Source organism: Euphorbia lathyris, chromosome 8 (genome assembly GCF_963576675.1).
Source record: "Euphorbia lathyris chromosome 8, ddEupLath1.1, whole genome shotgun sequence".
Lineage (NCBI taxonomy): Eukaryota > Viridiplantae > Streptophyta > Magnoliopsida > Malpighiales > Euphorbiaceae > Euphorbia > Euphorbia lathyris.
In genome coordinates this window covers 20931095-20945532 of record NC_088917.1, presented here as the reverse complement: position 1 = coordinate 20945532, position 14438 = coordinate 20931095, and positions in this window count along the sequence as shown.

Genomic DNA, 14438 nt, shown 5'->3' with positions numbered 1-14438 from the left:
TGCTTAATAGACAAATAGCTCCCACAATCTTATTTTTATAACTTCATTCCACACCCATTATCATTTGAGCATTGAGAATAATCAGTTCAGGAGATTCTTAGTTGCACATAAGAATCTCAACGGATTGAAGTGTATCTTGCAGGAGAGACGTGGTTAATTAATACTCGGTGTAGACGGACCGTTTTCTCTCAAAGGATAGTGCAAATCGGCGTGCTTCAATCCACAAATCCACAAGCTACTTTAAACTCTTCTCTGTGTTAATTGTTATCATTTTATTGCTGAATTGTTATTGTGTACTTGGTTTTTGTTGTGATTAATATTTATTTCTGGTCTGTTAGACTATATTATTTCAACATTCTTTGAGAGAAAAATTGTTAATTTTTGGTTTATTGTTGTTAAAATTGCCATTGCCACCCGAATTTTTGCTAAGGGAATTCTTCTTAAAATTATAGGGTCTATGCTTATGGACATTTTCAACAATATGAGCTTTTGCATGAAAACCAGAATTTTGTTTAAAAGTAATACAATGTTTCTCTTCAATTCTCAAAGAAACAATCAAATCATCAAAGGAAAAACTTTCTGGTTTTTGTTTCAAGCCTCTAGCAAAATCGGACCAAGAATTGGTAATTTTTTAATAAGGGAAGACACAAGTACAATATCAGGAAAATCAATACCTTTAATTTTCAAATTAAAAATGATGTTTTCAAAATCATGAATTTGATCAGAAACGCTTTTACCATCAACCATACAAAAATCGAGGAACTTTTCAATAGAGTATCTTTTTAAACCTTTTTCTTCATTGTCGTATTTCTTTTCTAAAGAATTCCACAACTCAATGGCAGTTTTGGTATGACAAAAAAATACGATAAATATTATCAGGCAGAGCACTTAAAATACGACCATGACAAAGAATATCCTTATCATTAAAATCATCTTTATCCCTAGATCCCGACGCGCTACTAGACTCAACAATTTCTATCATATTCCTAGGAGTTGAATTTTTCTCTTTATCACTGCTTAAGATCACCGAAAAGAGACCTAATTCAGTAAGCCAAAATTTCACCTGTTGTTGCCAACAAAGAAAATTCTGACCCGTAAACTTTTCAAGCTTGCTATACAACGACTTAATAAGATCCATAATAAAGGTTTTCTCTCAAAGAATGTTGAAAATAATATACTGTCTAACAAACCAGAAATAAAATTAAGCACACCAAAAACTCAAATACACAATAACAATTCAACAATAAACTGATAACAATTAACACAGAGAAGAGTTTAGAGTAGCCCGTGGATTTGTGGATTGAAGCACGCTGATTTGCGCTATCCTTTGAGAGAAAACGGCCCGTCTGCACCGAGTATTAATTAACCACGTCTCTCCCACAAGATACACTTCAATCCGCTGAGATTCTTATGTGCAACTAAGAATCTCCCGAACTAATTATAATCGATGCTCAAATAACAATTGTGATTAAGGGCACCAAAATTGAATTATGATAAAGTAAATTCAATTTTTCGAAATAAAAGTCAGGCTGCGTATTAATACAACAGCTAAGAGAATTTCCTTTGTTTTGAACAGCAGGAAAAAGGAAAGCAGAAGATTGGAATTAATCTGATATAGGACGAAATCTCAAGGAAAGAGGGTCTGAGAATAATTGAAAGAGGAATTTTGATTTTTGCTGATTATCAAAAAGTGTAATTAAACAATTGTATACAGCTCCTTTTATAGGCATTATAGGCTAACGCCAGTGCTAAGAATTAGGGGATTTAAGTGCTGAAATCATGCACTAAAAATCAGTGAATTGACCAATTATATTGGCTGATTTTTAGGAACAGATTTTTACCAAGTAAATATGATAATTTTGAATTAACTTTTAATTAAAATCTAACATTCCCCCACATAATTAAAATTTTAATTATTATTTTTGCTTTTTGATTTTAAATGATGCTCAAATCTTTTGTTACAAAAGATTCAATTTTGAATTTGAAATGTTTATTTTGTTTTGATGCTTGTTTGTTTGCTTTAGTTAATGGAATTCAGTCTGGATTTTATTTTAGGATGTGCTGGAAAATGTCTTTGATCGTGGTTTCACTACTCCACCGGTTTTTTAGGTTTTCTGCACTGTATTTTTCTTGTCAATTTTGTTTAAAAGGGATCTACTCATCGAATTTAAAGTTGTGAGAAACATGGCTTATGAATGGATTTTTAAAAGGTTTATGTTGAGCCGCATAATCTCAGTTTTCTGTTACATAGAATGTGCAGAGATTTTTTTTTGTGGTGGTTTCATTACTTGACATCTAGGATTAATTAATTGTTTCAGCAGATGAAACTATATGTGAATTTATAATACTCAAGAGCAAAGGTTTGAAAATAATGTAGCGGATCCACTCAACAAAGAATTGGCGAAGCCTACACATGCTAAAAGATTGATGCATCAATGAACGTTTATTTTTTAAATTGAGGGGGATGGAACTGTGACCTATTATTTAGTTATCAAAGTGGATACCTAACTTTATATATATGGCGATCCTAGAAAATAAAGTTCAATAGGTAATAACGAAACTTTTGGTAACTTGGGAGAGCAAGTTTTGTATTATTATATGGGATTATGCTCTCTACTGTGATGTATAGGAAGAATATAATTCTAAATGAGTCCAAAGGCATTGATTTGCGGGGTGATGATCACAGATCACTCTTGGAGGATTCACCTATTGAGTGTGGTGGTGGGGTCGCCACTGTGAAAATTTGGGTCAGTTTCTAAAGACACTCATGAATAGATACGTGTGGATGACCGAAAAGCGCAAAACTGATAGAACCTTGATGATTTCTCATACTGTGGTGTGTGGTGAATTTTATTCTGGTCTAAAGAGTCTAGTTCAAAACATTTATATATTTCTATGATTTCTTCAGGATAAATTCATTAACACTAAGTGTAGGTTCAAACCCGGAAGGTACCTATCACCTATTACACGGTATTATATGCTCAAAAAATAATAATTTAAAAATTTTAATCATGAGGGGAATTTTGGAATTTTGTGATTATAATTATAATTATAATTTTAATTATTATTATTATTATTTTATTTATTACTATTTTGACTTGGTCAAACTAATTCCTAAATATTAGTTCAACAACTTTTCAAATAGCTATTTTTCTTCCTAATCTTTTTCCTACTTTAATGCCATTTTAAACAAACCTTTCAACCGAAAATCCCATTATAAATAGTGTTATTAGCTTGTTCAAATAGATAGATTAACATAGCAAACAATTGCAAAGATGAAATTGAAAAAGTATTTGTCCATCCTTATTGTTTTGTGTTATAAACAAAAATAGCCCCTCTGATATTATTCTAAACTTTCTTTCACACTCATTATTGTTTGAGCATTGAGAATAATCGGTTCGAGAGATTCTTAGTCGCACATAAGAATTTCGGCAGATTGAAGTGTATCTTGCGAGAGAGACGTGGTTGATAATTACTCGGCGCAGACAAACCGTTTTCTCTCAAAGGACAGTGCAATTCAGCGTGCTTCAATCTACATATCTTCAGGCTATTCTAAACCTCAGTATTAATTAATTGTTATTTTATTGATGTTATTCACATTATAATTGTAATCAATTTCTTTGATATGTTCGATTACTATGTTTTGAATTAATTGAATATAAATAATTTATTGTGATTTGATTGATCATGAAATATTTCCAACAGGTAGCATCGTGATTAAAGGAACCCGATCAATGATTGATATGTCCTCTAATTTTGGATACTAGAAAGCTTTCCCGTCACAATAGGGACTGTATATGTAATAATATACACAACATCCCCAGGGATGACTTTACCAAAAATCAGGAGTCTGCTGCTACTGAGAGGGGAGAATCTGTAAATTGACAAGATAGAAACAATATTAGTTATTATGGGCATTAAGAAAAAAAGAACAGTGAGGTTGTAAATCGAAATTATCACTAGTTGATGAAGTTTTAGGATGCGTTTCTCCATGGCAATTATACTTTGGAAAGGATCAAATTTTCGTTGAAGCTCTCAAGGAGAAGCTACGGATACATATTTCGCCATTTTAGCCGGTTTCCCCACCGTTTTTGGCTTCTCTGCAGTCTGACCTTTCGATTTAGCAGCTGGATTCTTTTTAGCTGCAGTTTTAGCTTTATGTTTGGCCACAATTTTTGCTACAAGTTTTCTTCTCTTACCTGCGATTTTGGGCTTTGAATCAGTTGGCTTCTTCGCTATTGAAGCTCTCAAGGCTTCCAAATTAGTGTGAACTTAAAGTATGGTGGACCTCCAACTAGCTTGCACTCTCTATTATCAGGTAGGAAGAAAAAGTCTGGACGTCTGCTTATCAGTAGCTGTTGCGCTACTCCCTTTAACCAAAACGTCTGACATATGTTATTTTCTTTTTAAATAGGAATCCATGAATCTGATTTCAACTAGGATTCTATTAGTGCGGCCAAAATATTTTACTAGTTTTAATAAAACGATGTTTTAACTAGGTTGTTAGGATTTCATTAACTAGGTTATCTATTTAATTATTTATTTTATTTTGTTGTGGTTGCGATTTAATGATAATTGTTTAGATTACAAATAGTTTAGCTTTTAGGAGTGTAAGTTAAGCGAAAGATTATATCTATTAAGTCATGGTCTTTTATTTTAATTAAATCTCTTAATTTTCTAAAAAAAAATATGGTGAAGTTCCGTCTTAAGAACTTGACAGATGAAACTAGCAGGTTAGAATCTTTTACAAGTTAGTTTTTGTTTCTAACTAGGACTTATTTTATTTCTTTTGTTTTTGGTTTTTGGTTTTTGGTAAATGATTAATTTTTTTTGGTAGGAAGGGAAAGGAAAACAAACAAACAAAAACCTAACCCGGGATCAGTCTAGGAAGGCTGACCCCAACCCTATCCTCAAGAAGAGTAGACAAAAGAAAAGAAGGAGGAACAGAAAGGGTAGAAACACCTAACATCCCCCCATGTCCAGCAGCTGCCAAGCGATCCGCCACGCGGTTTTGCTCCCTGTAAATATGGGAGAAACTAAGAACTTCAAAGGCAGGACGAAGCCTCAAAATAGCTTTGATAAGATTCTGGCTACTCAGGCAAAAAGCCTGGCAATCAGAGATCCTGTTGATAGCCACCAAATTATCAGATTCCACCAAAAGCCTCTTAATACCCATGCGAATGGCCAGTTTAATTCCTGACAGAATACCCCAGAGCTCCGCAAAAAAGGACGAGCCCATCCCCAAGTTGTGGGTAAACCCAGCCAGCCAAGCGCCACTAGCATCCCGAAGAACTCCTCCAGCAGCAATTCTGCCATCGCTAAGGCAGGAGCCATCCGAATTCAGCTTCACAACCCCTTCTCTAGGCTTACTACAACCAACTAAATGGACCACTTTTTCCGGGGAAGGTCTAACAAGGGGCTCCCCTTCAAAGCTATCTAAAATAACAGAGAGCTTTTTCGAGAAGTAACCAAGTAAGTCAGGGATAAGGATAATATTCTCAGCAAATAACTCTTCATTCCTCCATTTCCAAATTTGGTGATAGATAATCGCGAAGAAAATGTCACCATGATCCATATCGGCTCATGACTTCCCACTTGCTCCCTCCGAGAACCAGTCAACATCAGAATGAGCCATAAAGGAAGGGAGAAAGTGGATAGGAAGAACCTTACTCCAAACCACTCTGCTCTTGGGGCAGTCCCTAAGAGCATGGCACAAGGTTTCAACATGGCCACTGCACCTACTGCAGGCGCCCGACTCCGCCAAGTGCCTTCTATGTCTTTTCGCGTTAGTGAGCAACCTGTTCTTTACTCCCAGCCACAGGAAACTACTAATACAGTAAGGGATTTTAAGGGCCCAGATAGACTTCCAGATATCTAAGGGAGGCTCGTCCCTGATAGGGAGAAAGGCTTCATAGGCCGATTTACAAGAATAAGTGTCATTGTTGGTCAGGGCCCAGCAATGCTTGTCCTTATCTTCCTCTTGATTGCTAACTTTGATTCCTCTTATTTTCAGGAGGGTATCCAGGTTAAAGAAGGTATCAAACTTTGATCAGATCCAGTCACCTTCAGAGTTCACCACATCGGCAATTTTCCAGCAACGGGTGTAATCCGGAGGGGGGGAATTACACACTTCTATAAGCGGTTTGTCACCAATCCACGTATCATACCAGAAACTGATCGATTGACCATTTCCCACCTTCAGGCCAACTCCAGTACATAACTCTGCAAACACAGTGTTAAGCCCTTTCCAGAGGAAGGAGCAATTAACAACTCTCTCCTTAGGGCCACCAAAAACTTTATCTTTCCGATACTTACCATAGAGTAGACGAACCCAAAGAGAGGAAGGGCATTGCCACATCCTCCAGAGAAGCTTCATCAAGAGGACCTTGTTGTTATCTTTTGCTTGTCTGATGCCAAGGCCCCCCTTGCTCTTTGGTTGGCAGACCTCCTTCCAAGGAACCAGGTGAACCTTCCTCCCACTCCCAGATTCTCCCCAAAGGAATCGCCGGTTGATTTTATCAAGATCTTTGAGAACCGGATCAGGGAGCCTACAGGCTTGCATAATATGGTTAGGAGCCGCACAATTGACAGACTGGATTAAGGTAAGATGACCAGCAAGCGAAAGGGAATTGGCTTTCCAACTAGCACACAAACCGTTGGCTTTATCCAGAGTATCTTTAAAAGAAGCTTTAGAGACTCTGTCACTATGAAGAGGAACCCCAAGATACTTACCCAAGGACTGAGTAAGGGGAATACCGGACAGATTGCTAAGTCTTCTGCTCAGGCTAATATTCATGTTCTTAGAGCAAAGCATCCGAGACTTCTGGATATTAATCTTCTGGCCAGACGCCGTACAGAAGCAATTAAGAATATCCATCACCACACTAATTTGATCCTCAGACCCCTCAACGAAAAGCATCACATCATTAGCAAAGAATAAGTGGGTGATAGGAGGGCAATGTTTATTAATGGAGACAGGGTGGAGAAGACCCTTGCTAACCGCCTCCTGGATCAGGTGAGACAATCTTTCCATAGCAATAACAAACAAGAAGGGGCTCATTGGATCACCTTGGCGGATTCCCCTAGAGGGTAAAAACTCCTCTGACATATCTCCATTAATCATAACCTGGAAAGTAGGAGAAGAAATGCATTTCTCAATTAACTTCCTCCAGGATTCAGGGATACCAGCTTTAAGCAGACTATCCATCAGAAAGCTCCAGTTCAAGCGATCATAGGCTTTCTCTAAGTTCAGTTTGAGAGCCACAATCCCTTTCCTACCTTTCTTTATCTTCATGGAATGGACCATCTCCTGGGCAATAACGACATTGTCCATCATTTGCCTGCCCAGAACAAAACTCCCTTGATTTTGGCTAATAATATCCGGGAGGATACGCCGGATTCTATTAGCCACAATCTTAGTGATAGCTTTGTAAAGCACATTGCAAAGACTGATAGGCCTCATCTGAAGAAAGGAGGAAGGCTTATCAACTTTCGGGATCAGAACTAGGAGGGTTTTATTAACCAGCCTAATATCATTGGAACCACCAAAAACACCTAACACAAAGTTGTAAATACCCTCTTTCACAATGTCCCAGTGTTTATGGTAGAAACTAGCAGGAATACCATCGATCCCTGGAGCCTTAGTGGAGCCGATACTGGAGAAAGCCCGATCGATTTCTTTCAGGCCAATAGGCTGGAAAGCTTCCTTAATAACTTCCTCCCCTACTCTGGGAAAGGAGATCCCAGAGTGGGCACACATTAAGTCCACTACATCCTCTTTAAAGAGGTCTTTGTAGAACTCGATGGCAGCCCACCGGATATCTTCTTCCTTAAAAATCCAAATACCATTGGAATCTTTAATGGCATCGATCCTGTTTCTCTGTCTCCTGATAATCGTAGAAAGGTGGAAAAACCTGGTATTTCGGCCCCCATCCCTAATCCAAGCCTTGGTAAATGATTAATTAGTTGTTGGTTTAGTTTTAAATTTATCTTATTTACATTTATTTAGTTTTATCAACTCCAATTCATAATTGGAACTTTGATTTACTAATTAATTTTTGGTTCTTGGTATTTTTATTATTTATCTTATTTTTTCTAATAGAGTCTAAGTGGTTTTGTTCGGGGATCAAGCATAAATTTTCTTCCCTTAAATTTATGTTTGTGGGGGGTAATTGTTTGCACCATAATTTAATTTTTTGGCACTTATATATTTTTAATATGTAAATTGGCCTAACTTATTTCTAAATAGATTTTTTAAGAGTGAACCTTAGGGGAAACCAATTTCCTAAGGTTAACCTTAAAGGAAACATAAGATAAACTAAAAGGGAAATCAAAAGGCCATTTAATATTTTAACGTGTATTTTGTGAGCCAATTAGAATGCAGGAAAGTTAGAAAGCGTCATAATCAATTTCATCGTGGAAGTCAAAGCGGAGCGGTTACTCAATGTGGTGGAGAACGTGAATTAGTGGAAAGAAGTAGGAAGTTACCTCCAACATTTATAAAATGAAGAACAACAGCCCAACTCAACAACTCAACACATCCAAGCAAAACTCTAGCAAATTATCTCTAAACTTCAGCATTTAATTTTCTCAGTCATTCTCTTAGTTTCAATTTTTAGATCCAAAGTTCATTTATCTTTTCCAGCACAATTTTATTTTAATTGTTGTTTCATCATTTTCTATAAGGTCGGTATCGTTTTGATAATCGAATCTTTTAGGAATTTTCGGTCTCTTTAATTCTTACAATCATTTGTTACATAGAAGATTAGTTAAGCGCAATTTCATTTGTTACGTAGAAGTCAGAAACCGCATTCCGTTTCACTCCATAGTTCGAGAATACTATAATTCTCTAGCACACCCGCAATTTTCCACGAAAGAACTAGACAAACTCTTTGTACTAATATGTTATTGGATGATAATATTTTAATCGAAAAGCTTACTATAAATGCATGTTTAGGTTTTTTTTAAGCTTACAATAAATAAAACTTTTTTATTTTAAGGATGTTAATATTTTTTTACGATATGTTAATATGTTAATTAAGTTATCGAAATTTAGATTTTTTTTTTTCATTTTATTAACTTTTATTTAATATCTTCTAGATTTTCCCACATTTATCTATTACTATTATTAAAAGATGAACGACAAGTACTCAAAAAAATTAAAGCACCACTTATCTGATGTGGCTCAATATGAATACAGTTGTTGAGGTGTAATTTTCTCCTTTAAACCATTATGCATTTTTATTTTTATTTTCTCAAGTGTAGATTACACGCAACTGAACTACATTCGAGCAAACACCCTCTCTACCCATATCCATCTTCCACAAGTGTTAAGCTACTTTTCCAACAAAATGACTCTATCAATCTTTATCTTCCTCAACTGCAACAATCTCTCTAAAATATACTTTCACTCTCTCCATTAAAGAATGTCAATGTGAATGACATTTCAAGATTTCAATATGCTTTTCTATGGATATTGTTTCCGTTTAACTACTCCATTCTCTCCCTTAACAGTGTCATCATGTTTTCGTCTTTGTATTCTCATTATCATGTTGAAAATAACTAGAGACACATCTATTGTATCTATTGATATCATAAGTGAATATTTAGATTCGTTCTTGGGCAGACCCAAATCTCCTCTTTCAGGTTGAGCTAGATGTCTTATTCGGGCTTCTAAAAGCATCTTTTCTTATCCTATCACAATGAGGAATTCTCTCACATTTAGGAGTCCTCTAGAGTTTAAGAGTCTAGCACAACACGTATAGAAAGCACCATACAGTAAGGAACGTTGACCTTTTCCGTATACTTTCCTTATTGGACATGTAGTCAATTTTCTCCTTTTTAAATTAGAAGTATCAACTTCTATATAAATAAGTTCAACTCCTTTCATAATGTACAATATACAAACACTTGGTAATTTAGAATCTCCTTATTTACTATCTTTTAGATTAGAATTTGACTTGAGCGTAGGAGTATCCCTCATCGGGATTTAGACAAGCTTGGTTGGTTTTGCATGGATACATCACATTTACTTTTCATTTAGCAATGAATTATAGTAATGTTTTTGTCGGTTTTTAAGGACAAACTATTGATTCCTCCTCACTAATAATCATATGAAACACACCATCAGTAGGAGACAAACAACAAGTCTTCCCATAAATTAATAAACCCACCATAAATTAATAAACTAACTTCCCATGTCAAGCCTCAATCAATAACATGATCTTAGTTGGGATAAAAGGTCCCTATTTGGAATTAATAAGGCAACTTTTTCCTTCAGTTTCATCAATCGGTACTCCAAGAAGTAATTTTTATCTTTCTTTCTATGTCTGAACATTTTTATATAGTGATTAATAATGTGTCACACCATAACTTACTATGTCAGTTGCAACCAACATGCCAACATATGCCTCGCCCTACATGAATACTATCTGTAGACCTTGAGGTTTGGAATTCGGGTCAACATTCTTTCGCTCATACATGTAGCCACCATTCTTAGGGGAATGCAACATGTTCAACGCCGCCACCTCCTCCTCCACCTCTGCTTTCTCCTCATCCTCGTGGTAATAACATAATGCAACTAGCGATGGAAAAGTTTGAGGATACCTTTGTGAAGAAGCTTAAACTTGCCCTTGATCAGTTTGTTGCTCCTAAACATCATCCTAAATTTCGTAGGACAGACTCGCCTTTCTCTAAATATATCTCGTCGTATTTGGTAGATAGAAAATTCTGGCAACCCCACTTGCCTAAATATAAAGGAGATGATGATCCAACCACACATGTGGGAATCTATCATGACAATATGGATATGGCATAGGTATAAAAGACAAAGTAGTTCCCTAACTAAATGAATAAACTCTCATTTTTAATATGAAAAGACAAACATGAGGTAAAAATATAGTAAACAAGAAAACCCAGATGTGTCCAATCTATAGTCTATAGTCTACACAATGCATGCACATCTCCCTCTCTGATGTTAGTCTATAGTCGAGTTCATGTTTGAAGTATGTACTCTTGTTGAATTGTTTTCTAATTGAGTTTTAATGCTGCATTTTCAAGTTTAAGATTTTGCCTTTAATTTATTAAATCAAAATTGGATAACTACAGAGAACGATTCTTGATAATAACCTCGCAACATGTCTTTTTTTGTGTCAACTGAATCCTTTTTGCTGAGGTTTTTTAGTATCTGTCAAATAAAAAAAAAGAACACAATGCAACAATTGCATTTGTATGTTCCAGTTGTGGATCAATTGTGTCTTTACGTGTTTCAAGCTAAATCGAATTGCTACTCACTGTGATTTAGATTTCAATTTTAACTCAGAGTTTGCTCTATCTCATGTTTGATAGACTTTTTGATACTTGAGTGGAATCAGTCGGGATCAATGAGAGACATTTCATTGAAATTTTAAACGAATATGATGATGAAATTGATCTATCTATATATATAAATAGTGACCTGTTTATCCACGTATAGCTAGGTTGTTTTATTTGTGTGCGAGTTGTTAGTATTTTTGGATGATGGACTAGAAAATTTGTTGAATTTATGGTAATTTAGGTGTATTCTGAACTTTAATTACACTTGTTCGTCTTTTTCATTCTTAGGTCGAATGTTGTTTATGATTTTAAATTTTGCTAAAACTGAATGTGTTTTTATATTTGATTCAATCAAATCTATTTATGTAGGTAAGTCTGAAATTTTCTGAATCAAAATAAATGAATCTTTTGGGCATTGGATCAATTTTTTTTCTATGATTCTAAATGATGCACTACTAAATATTTGGTTTAGAATCTTACATATTTTTATTTATTTGATAGTAGATCACAACATTCAATTAGAGTTGTTATTAGATTGAGTATGACATAATTATTAAATTCAATATTAGGTCATCGCTACTTGAATATTTAATTTTTATAAGGTTTATTCGTATTCTCTGATTTGTTATATTTGACATTGATATGGGAAGCCACTTGAGTGTTGGACATGAAATAATATATTATTTATTACCTTATGATGTTTCGTTTAAATTCTTCCTAAATTATAGTTATATTTACTTAGAGTCATGTTGGATAAATATCATGTTTTTTGAGCTAATGAGAAGCAGGTTGAGCAGTAGTTGATCCTCTTAGTAGGAAGAAGGGCTAAGTTGTAACGAGGAAAAGAAAAAGAAAAACCGAAATTCTTATGAACTATATGGAGAGTGTTATGCCCACACGAACATGCTAATGTCTGTTATATCTAAAGTGTAGAGCTAAGTGGCTATTTTGAGTTGTTGATTTTCCTTCTTGTGTATTCTATTATTGCAGTTATCTTAGTCACTGACATTAAACTATTAGTCATTATTTTTATTTTTATTTTTTACCTACAAAACAAGTACAGATGCTAAAGAAAGGAGTACATGATCAGAGAAGAATTATGTTTTATTTCTCTAATCAATTTTGGGTAAAATTTCATCATTACCTTTTCTGTATGATTAAGTTTATTCTAATTATGTCTACTTATTTCTTGCTATACTATATGTAGCAAAATATGTTCTCTCGCAAGCAATAGAAAGGCTATGAGAAATATTAGAAGACTATTGACAATTGGACATAAATTGATACATTATTTAATGGTGTTATTTTGGGATTTTGTCAGGTTTGGAAATAATGTAGTGGATCCGCTCACCAAAGAATTGGCAATGTCCATACGTGCTAAAGGATTGATGCATCAATGAAACTTTATTTTTTAAATTGAAGGGGATGGAACTGTAATCTACTATTTAGTTATCAAAGTGGATACCTAACTTTATATATATGACGATCCTATAAAATAAAGATCAATAGGTAATAGCGAAACTTTTGGTAACTTAGTAGAGCAAGTTTTGTATTATTATATGAGAGAATTCCAAATTCCATTCTCATGGTGTTATGCTCTCTAGTGTGATGTATAGGAAGAATATAATTCTAAATGAGTCCAAAGGCATTTGATTTGCGGGGTGATGATCACAGATCACTCTTGGAGGATTCATCTATTGAGTGTCGTGGTGGGGTCGCCACTATGAAAAATTGGGTCAATTTCTAAAAGCACTCATGAATAGATACATGCGTATGACCGAAAAGCGCAAAACCGATAGAACCTTGATGATTTCTCATATTGTGGTGTGTGGTGAATTTCATTCTGGTCTAAAGAGCATAGTTCAAAACATTTATATGTTACTATGACTTCTTTAATATAAATTCACTAACACTAAGTGTAGGTTCAAACCCGGAAGGTACCTATCATTTATTACACAATATTATATGCTCAACGAATAATGATTTTAAAATTTTAATCATGGGGAGAATGTTATAATTTTGTGATTAAAATTTATTATTATTATTATTATTATTATTTTATTTAGTTTGAATTGGTAAAATCAGTTTCAATTATTTTAGGTTAGTGGCTTATTTTTCTCCTATTCCTATTTTTACTCCCATTAATTCTAATAATTTAACTACCAAAAATCTATTATAAATAACGGCTTTGAGTTTATTTGGAAATACTACTGCAACTTATATGAGAGCAAGACAGATTCCAAGTCTTTTATTATAATTTTTTAGTTTGTTGTGTTGCACAAACAGGATACTTAAAATTCCCTATGATCTATTATTTATTTATTTACTCTTTTTAATTATTATTACTTGAACATTGAGAATAATCGGTTCGGGAGATTCTTAGTCGCACATAAGAATTTCGGCAGATTGAAGTGTATCTTGCGAGAGAGACGTGGTTGATAATTACTCGGTGCAGACAGACCGTTTTCTCTCAAAGGACAACACAATTCATTGTGTTTCAATCTACATATACACATGCTATTCTAAACCTATTATTGAAATTATTATCGTAATCAAATTCTTTGATATGTTCGGTTATATATTTTGAATTAATCGAATATAACAATTTATTGTGATTTGATTGACCATGAAATATTTCCAACAAAACACAGATATCAAAATTGAATTGCATTGGCACAAAATGAACTTAGATATTAATTTAGTTCGAAAACCGTCAAATTAGTAAGAAATATAAAATGTCTACCATATGATTTATAATTTCAATTTAGGGAGTTGTGCTTCGTCGATGTGTAATAATAATTATTTTTAAGATAAAAATGTTATTAGTTGTAATTAGAACTTAATAGTGTAATTTGAAATAATTTTATTTTATAATAAAACATATCACATATCTCTACTTGCAAACTTTTAAACCATATGCCTCTACTTGTAAATTAGGCAAACTATAAGTATTGTTTTTGTACTTTTTCCTATATTTTATACAGGTCCAAAACTATAGAAATTTTACTAAAAAAATAGTTTTCTTATATTATTCTCAAAGGTTTGTTATTTATTATGAACGATTTATTTAAAAAATATTATATTTAGTAAATTAAATTTACTAAAATATTACTTTATATTAAATA